We start from the raw sequence: 8,480 nt of genomic DNA, 5'->3' as shown, positions 1-8,480 counted from the left end.
GACAGGCTGCATCTCATTGGAGCACTTTCTAAGTCTTAGGAAGCTACACTTGATTTATTTCTCATTATCATCAAGGGATCAGGAATCCCAATGGGTTTCATTATGATGGAAGGAGGGCTGCTTTCTTGGTATTGGACCTGAATAAATGAAATATAATCAGCTCTGCCACTGTTTCCTCCAATGATTCATAATTATATGAGGTTCTGGTGTGCAGTGGAGCAGCAGGATTGAACTAGGGAGATCATTCATTTCTTCAGTATTCTTCTATTTGGAACAATCTCCATCTGGACCTTGAACCATTAAGCACACCATCATAAAGCTTATCACAAATATACAGAGGAGGATCATAACTGAGAAATGGTAGCTTTTGAGTCAATGTGTTCCCTGGGTATTGTGTTATTCTCAACCTGGCTGTTCTTTCAACTCTGGAAAAAAAACCAAGATAGGACAGAGTTTCCCAACCTTTCCAAGTTGGCGGCCCAGAGCATAGGGGGAAAATAAGGGATAGTTTTGTGGGAGGGGCAGGTGCATGTGTGAACCCCTGTTGCTCATGCAAGTGAAGCTGTGAGCTCCTGCGACTCTCCTGCGAGTGGGGCCATGAGTGCCCTTACGGTCATGTGAGTGGGGCCGTGTGTACGTGTGCACCAACAGGCCACTCATGCAGCCCAGTTGGGAGTAGGCCACAGACCACTAGTGGGCTGCGGCCCACAGGTTGGGGACTCCTGAGATAGGATAATGACATTACTGACAGCTTACTTCTTAAAATTTCAAAACTAGTGGCGATTGAATTCTCATTTATTTGAAGATGGCTTGAAGAACATGATGAACATTTCTTAATAAAAAGCTTGTGTAGCAGAATGATTTGGAATTGCTTAGAACAGACATGTCAAACACAAGGCCCGGGGGCCGGATCCGGCCCGCGAAGTGGTTTCATGTGGTCCGCGAAGCCATCCTGGAAACAGTGAGGGAACGGCCCCCATTGCCTTGGCCCTGGCCCAGAGACCCTCCTTCTGCCAGAGACCCTCAGATCTGTCCCAATCCTGCCCGGGCCCCCATAGGCACCCTTGATGCGAACGATGTAGAGCTGGCCACGCCCACCCAGTAGGCCATACGCACTCTAGCCACTCCTACCCAGTAGGCCATATGCACTCTAGCCACACCCACCCAGTAGGCCATGCCCACTGTGGCCATACCCACCCGGCCCCCTGAGGGCAACCGCAATGCTGATGCAGCCCTCAATGAAATTGAGTTTGACACCTCTGGCTTAGAAAACTAGGTTTTCTGAATTCTAGCAAAGATTGTTTTGCCAACCTCAAATGGGGTTTGCAATCTATAAATACTAAATGCTTATTCTTCAATCTGTGACACAGACAACATTTCACTGATTGTGGAGAAAAAAATTAACAACCTTATATAAATACACACATGCAAACTTACATCATACACATACAAACACATACATACACTGTACACAAATACAATACATACATAAATACTTTAAAAACATATTTATTTCTATTTTGTTATAAACATCAGTGATAAGTTTAATTCTCTGAATAGAAACTCTCTGTTAGGTTTTGAGATCTACCTCAACATATTCCTTCTTTTAAAATGTCTCAATCTGAATTGCTTTGAATTTCCCAAGTATTTATGCCCAGAAAAGAAGTCTATAAGACTTTCACATAGACTCTGCCACAATCATTAGCAAAAGTTATTTCTATCATAGCAAATCCAAATGGCCAAGTGACTTCAATAATTTTTCTTAAGTACAAAATAGCAGTAACATTAATAGGCGAATCACACTGAGATGGCACAAGCCAGGCTAAACAGGCACAATTTAAATATTTTAGTGTCTAAGCGAAGAAATATTTATTAATTTAATGCAAATGTATGAATCATATGTTTTCTTTTCTTTTTGAACTTATGTCACTTTTACAGATCAGCTTGCAAGCCATGATAAGGGAAAGATCAAGTCACAGAAAAGCATATGATATTTTAGAAAGAAGAATTAATGAACTTGGTAGCCTGAAAACAAAAGATCGGAAAAGGTGGAATAGAATAGAATAGAATAGAATAGAATAGAATAGAATAGAATAGAATAGAATAGAATAGAATAGAATAGAATAAGTCATTTGACCATATTAAAAATATAAAACCGAATAGAAATATACAAGTAGATACAAAGAAAACAATAGGACATGTTCATAGAAATTGTCATCTGTACAGTTAACCCCAATCTGATCTAAATATTCTGTACATTTCTGTTATTCTATTCTATTCTATTCTATTCTATTCTATTCTATTCTATTCTATTCTATTCTATTCTATTCTATTCTATTCTATTCTATTCTATTCTAGTCCCCTTATTGTCTATTTTAGGAAACAAAAAAATGAAGTTATATGGTTTTGATGATTGTAACAAAAATAATAGATTATAGAAAAAATGTAAAGAACATTGCAATAATAGAATAAGAGAACAGTTTACATTCATATTTAAATGCTCCAACACTGGAAGTTTTTAAGAAGAGACTGGACAGCCATTTGTCCGAAATGGTATAGGGTTTCCTGCCTGAGCAGGGGGTTGGACTAGATGACCTTCAAGGTCCCTTCAAACTATTATTATTATTATTATTATTATTATTATTATTATTATTATTATTATCATTATCATCATCATCATCATCATCATCATCATCATCATCATTATCATTATTGCTGTAAAAAAATTGGAAGTCAATTCTTTATATATCTTTTTTCTTTGCTTTGCACTGCTTTTTTTCTTTGCACTGTCTTTGCTCTGTTCTTTTTTCCTTCTAAATATTAGTTATTGTTAATTTTTATACTGTTTTCAAAATTCTAATATAGTTAGAAATGGTGGAAAATATTGGTAACTTGGGTGGTAGATGTTGGTGGTGGTTTGTTCTCCAAGCATGTTGTTTAGTTTCTGAACATTTTGTCAGTCTACAAAACATCCGTCATGTGATTCGAAACCACATGATGAACTAACCACATAAGACCTATCAAAGCAGAAGAGAACTGAAATAAGACAATCCACCACCAACATTCTAATATAGTTTATCTACAAAAAAATTAAAAGCTGGCAGTGAAGGTTGCAAATGATGATCATGTGACCACAGATGATTCCAGTGTCATAATTGCAAGCTGATTGCCAATGCCTAAATGTTCATGGGGACACAGTGATGGCCCCAATTATGAAGATCCATGGTAAGTCCTCATTCAGTGCTGTCATAAATCTGAAGAGTGGCATGAGTGGCTGTTCAGTGATGACTACTTGTATTTGGGGCAACTATTCTACTTTTAGACTGCTTGAAACTGAACAAATTTAGATCTCATTTTGTATTTGGCACTCCTAAATGTGTTTCTAATACATTCTGGCCTGATTAGAAGTTAGAAACAAGGGCCTGGATAGTAATATTTAGTTATTGGCTCAAACTCATCTATCAACCCATTGGATTGCTCCACTGTTTTCAGTGAAACCTTCCAATATACCAGGAAGAAGTCACTCAAGCAGAAACTGATTTCATGCAGCCTTTCCTGGATTGCTTTATGTAACGGTGAGTGTCCCCAGGCAAAAAAAAAATGATTGAACGATGATCTCTAGAAATGGAGTTATTGTACAACATAACCAGAACTAACTATCCAGCCTTTTCAAAATGCTATTAATATTTAACAGGAGAGTTAATAATTTTCTATTTTCATACACCTATACATCAAAAATACCAGTGGACCTTTACTAGGGCATGTTGCAGTGCCCTTCATTCTATGATATCATAGAATGAATAATACAATAATACTCCTGTAAACACTTTTTCTTTGTAATGTGGCACGGAATAAGTTGAATTGATCATATATGCTCTTTTGTATTGTTGATTTAATCTGATTATGCCTCAAAGCCTTATTTTCGCTCATCTAGCTCTAACATTTGTGGCCATTTGACTTCTCCGTTGATTTCCTACTTACCTTCTTATGTTTTACATTTAATGCTGTTCCTCAAGTATTAAACAGAAGAGGCTTCCGGATGGCAAGGCGACGCTGGAGGCAGCCATTTCTTGGCTGTCAGCCTCGCGGCTCCGTAGAGCTGCCGAAAACAGCGCCAATCAGCTGTTCGGCGGCTCGGAAGCCCCCACCTCAGGAGAAGAGGAGGGGGTGAGCGTCCAGGTAGGGGTAGAGCTCTCCGGGGCCGCCAGAACTTAGAGTTTTGGCGGCGGAAGGATTGAGCCCCCCCGAAGCCTGGGCATGCTCCGGACTGCGAGGCGCCTCTGCTCCAGGTTTTTTGGAGCAGAACAGGGCGTTCGCAACCATCCCTGCTAGCAAGGAAGAGCTTTTGAGAACGAGGACGCAGGCAGAGCGATGCAGGAGATTTTGGTGAAGATGATGTTTTGATCTTTAACTCAATGGACTTTGCTGAATCTGCATGTGAAAGTGCGTAGTTAACAATAGAGGGTGAAAATGGCGGCTATATCTTCTAAAGTTCCTGCCCTGAGGCAGCAGTCTTCAGTGAAAACTTCATTGTCCTCTGCATCTGAATCTGTATCAGCTTTTACAGCAAAAGATTTGCAGAATCTGTTGCAAGAGACTATGGAAAAGCAAATGCAGCAATTTGTTGAGATAATGGAGAAAAGGTTGGAGGAGAAGTTTACAGAGAAATTAAAAGAAATGAGAGCAGACATCACATCTGCAATAGAAAGCGTGGTTAAAAGTATTGAGATTTTGGATGAAAGAGTGGAAGATCTTGCTCAAAATGATATTAGATTGGAAACCAAAATGACAGAAACTGAAAATGTAATAGAGAAAATGGACTATGACTTGATTTCGACACAGTATTCTCAGATGGAGTTTGCTTTAAGAATCAGAGGCCTAATAGAAAATCCTAAGGAAAATTTGGAGAAAATGGTTTCTGAGGCTTTGGAAGGGGTGTTGAAGCGACCAGCAGATGAAATAATGCAAGATATAGATAAAATCTTCCATGTTAATTCGTGGATCGCAAGACAAAGGAAACTACCCAGAGATGTGGTGGTTTATTTTACAAAGAGAATTATTAGAAATGAAGTTATCCAGTCCTCCTACAATATTGATTTTGTAATTGCTGAGCAAAAAGTTCTGATTTTAAAAGAGATCCCTGCAAAGATTTTAAGAAAAAGGAAGGAATTTGCTTTTTTGACACAAGAATTGAGACGACGTGATATTAAGTTTAGATGGCAAATAACAGTGGGTATGGTGGTGACCTATGAAGGTATGAGGTACTGTTTCACCACGGAGATTTAGGCACGTGATTTCTACAGTAATGTTTTAAAAGAAGTCCCCATACCATCTTTGGAATCTACAAAGAAAAAAGGTGAGAGAGAGTCTCAACGTTCCAGAGAGAACCCGCAAGTTGCTGAAGGGTTAACGCAGACAGATGTGAAAGGTACAGGAGTGGGTCAAATTTCATTATCACTGGAGAAGGCTAGAAATTGGAAGAGGCGTGCTGCTTCTGGACGAATGAATCAAGCCTGAAGATTTAGTCACATAACTGTAAGAGACAATAATGCAATAAGGATTATGGGAATTGGAATTGATAGAAGGACTTATTTGGGGATATATATTTTTACCCTTATAAAATAATTATGTATTATTTCGTGTTGCTTTAGTTCTAAGATGATTATGAAAAGTTAATTGGGAAGATTTGTAGTAGTGTTTATTGATATTCTGTAGGTTATGATTTGTTATTTGGATGAAAAATTTTAAGCTTTTAGTTGGACAGAATAGTTTTATAAAATTGATATAAATTGTTTTCTTTGTGACTGAAGTTAATTTGTAATATTTTTATGGGTAATATTGCAATAGGTAATAGAATACTGTATAAGAATATAAGAATGATGTGATTATATAAAAATTTCTTAAGTTTGGAAAGTAATCTATGGTATTTTTAAGTTGTATAATACATTAGGATAATGTGAATTTAAAGCTTAGTTAGAATGAGGAATAGTTTTAGACAATTGATATAAATTGGTTTATTTGAGATTGTTTTTATTGGGTATCAGATTGGAAGGTATTATTTTGTATTTGAATAATCATTGATATGATATATATATGTATGTTTGGAATTTACCTATATGAGTTAAAGTTTGATAGTTTGAATAGTTTAGGATTGTTTGCGTAAGTTAGATCATGATTGCTTGTATTTTTATACCCTGTGTTTTGCTCTGGGAAGCGGGGGGAGGGGAAAGGGAGGGAGGGGTTGGGGAGGGTGGGGGAGGGGGAAGAGGGTGGGGGGAGGGGGTTGGGAGGGTTTTTTTTTCCTTTTTTTGTCTGTTAAAGATAAAATGTATTGTAAAACTTTTTAATAAAAAAAGTATTAAACAGAAGCCATGGTTTTGTATTACATTAAGTAAGTTTATTGTGACACCAATGCAAAAATGCATCTACAGTATCTCTAAGACCACTGTATTGATCTCTTACATTTAAGAGACTGGACAGCCATTTGCCTGAAAAGTTATAGGGTTTCCTGCCTGAGCAGGGGGTTGGACTAGATGACCTCTAAGGTTCCTTCCAACTTATTATTTCTCCCTAAATCATCCTGTTAATACTTTCTACCACCACTAATACGAACATTCTCCCCTCATATGCCATAAATCCAATATCCACAAATCATTAGACTATAAGAGACCAAAAGGCTCTTGTTTTTATTGCAGTGGATTATGCTGGTTTCCCCACTGGAAAAAAAGTTAATTAACAAAATATTGCAGTCCTATACATAATGAAATACTTTCTTTTTGCAATAATATCACCACATACAGTGAAGGGGTGTATTCACAGACATTGCTTATTAGATTATTTGTTCCTTTTATAATTTAGACAGCAGTCTATATTGATACTATCAGGTTGGTTATACCTAAATATATTGAATCCAAAAGGATTATGGTATGGATATATTAAGTGATGGCAACATTTCAATAGTTCCCCCAAACCAAAGAATTTGCCTAGTATTACAGGTAATCCTTGACTTATGATCACAATTGAGCCCCAAATTTGTTGCTAAGCAAGATAGTTAAGTGAATTTTGCCCCATGTTATGACTTTTCTTAACACAGTATTTCTTTATTTCTTTATTTCTTTATTTCTTTATTTCTTTCTTTATTTCTTTCTTTCTTTCTTTATTTATTTATTTATTTATTTATTACATTTATATCCCGCCCTTTTCCGAAGACACAGGGCGGCTTACAAGCTTAGCAGTATGGTATGGATATATTAAGTGACGTGAATCACTGCAATTGTTAAATTACTAACACGGCTTCCTCATTGAGTTTGCTTGTCAGAAGGTCGGAAAAGGTGATGACACGATCCTGGGACACTGCAAGCATCATAAATGTGTCAGTTGCTAAGATCTGAATTTTGATATGTGGACATGGGGAATGCTGCAACAGTTGTGTGAATAATGGTCATAAATCACTTTTTTCAGTGCTGTTTGAACTTTGAACGGTCTCTAAATGAATTATTGTAAATCGAGAACTACCTGTAATTAATCCTTGTATTAATCTGTTTTCTCAACCCAAAATAAATATTCAAGTGTTTTTTTTTTAAAAAAAAAAGCAATATAACAAATAGGAATGAGATGTGGTATACACCAAATTGTAAGTGATTGATGATTCAGTTATTACTTACTGTCACTTTAAATATCAGCAAAAGTAATGCAAAAACCCTATAGAAACAGGAAAAAGTTCTGATAGGTATTGAAATTAAAGAAAAACAATCATTTATTAGTAATATACAGTTCACCCCTAAGAACACAATATCAATACAACTTCATAAAGTTCAGAGGAAGTCCATCTGCAATTTTTATTTTTTCAGAAATCAGAATTTGGTTGCCAACAACAAAATAATTGCCCTTCTCCTTTTATGTGTGAACTTGCTATTCACACCTAGTACTGTACAGTATGCATGCAGAAACTTTATATCAAACTTCCTGCCCTCGAGACATGTTGGACTTCAGCGTCTTGTAATTCTGTCAGAAGCAATTCAGCAATTCTGGTTAGAAATTATGGGAGCTGAAGTCCAACATTTCTGGAGGGTATCCAATTCGAAAGGGAATGTAAACAGGGATAGCAGCAAAGTATATTGTTGCGTCCTCAAAGTGGGGGATTAAGTACGCCATGACTAGTAAAAATGATCAAGATTATACACGCGATGGGCTCGATTTGTCAACAGTTAACGTGTCCCGTTAAAAGCTATTGGCTGGGCACACGATCTATGCGTCTGAAGGGCTGTCTTGAGCGAGAGAACTCCGAACGGCGTGAGTTCCCAATGAAGAGCCCCCTGAAAAGCCAAAGGACAGCGAGACAATCCATTCCGGGCTTGGCTGCTTAGGTCCGAGCGGCTCTGTCCCGGCTGCATGACGTTTCGCGTTTCGCAATCCGGACCTTCCGCATGCAAGCGCCCGCGGGAAAAACGAACCACCGAGCAACCATTGGCGAGGCCCTG

The sequence above is a fragment of the Vipera ursinii genome (assembly GCF_947247035.1).
Source record: "Vipera ursinii genome assembly, chromosome: 2".
In the NCBI taxonomy this organism is placed as follows: Eukaryota; Metazoa; Chordata; class Lepidosauria; order Squamata; family Viperidae; genus Vipera; species Vipera ursinii.
Note: the sequence above shows the minus strand (reverse complement) of the source record.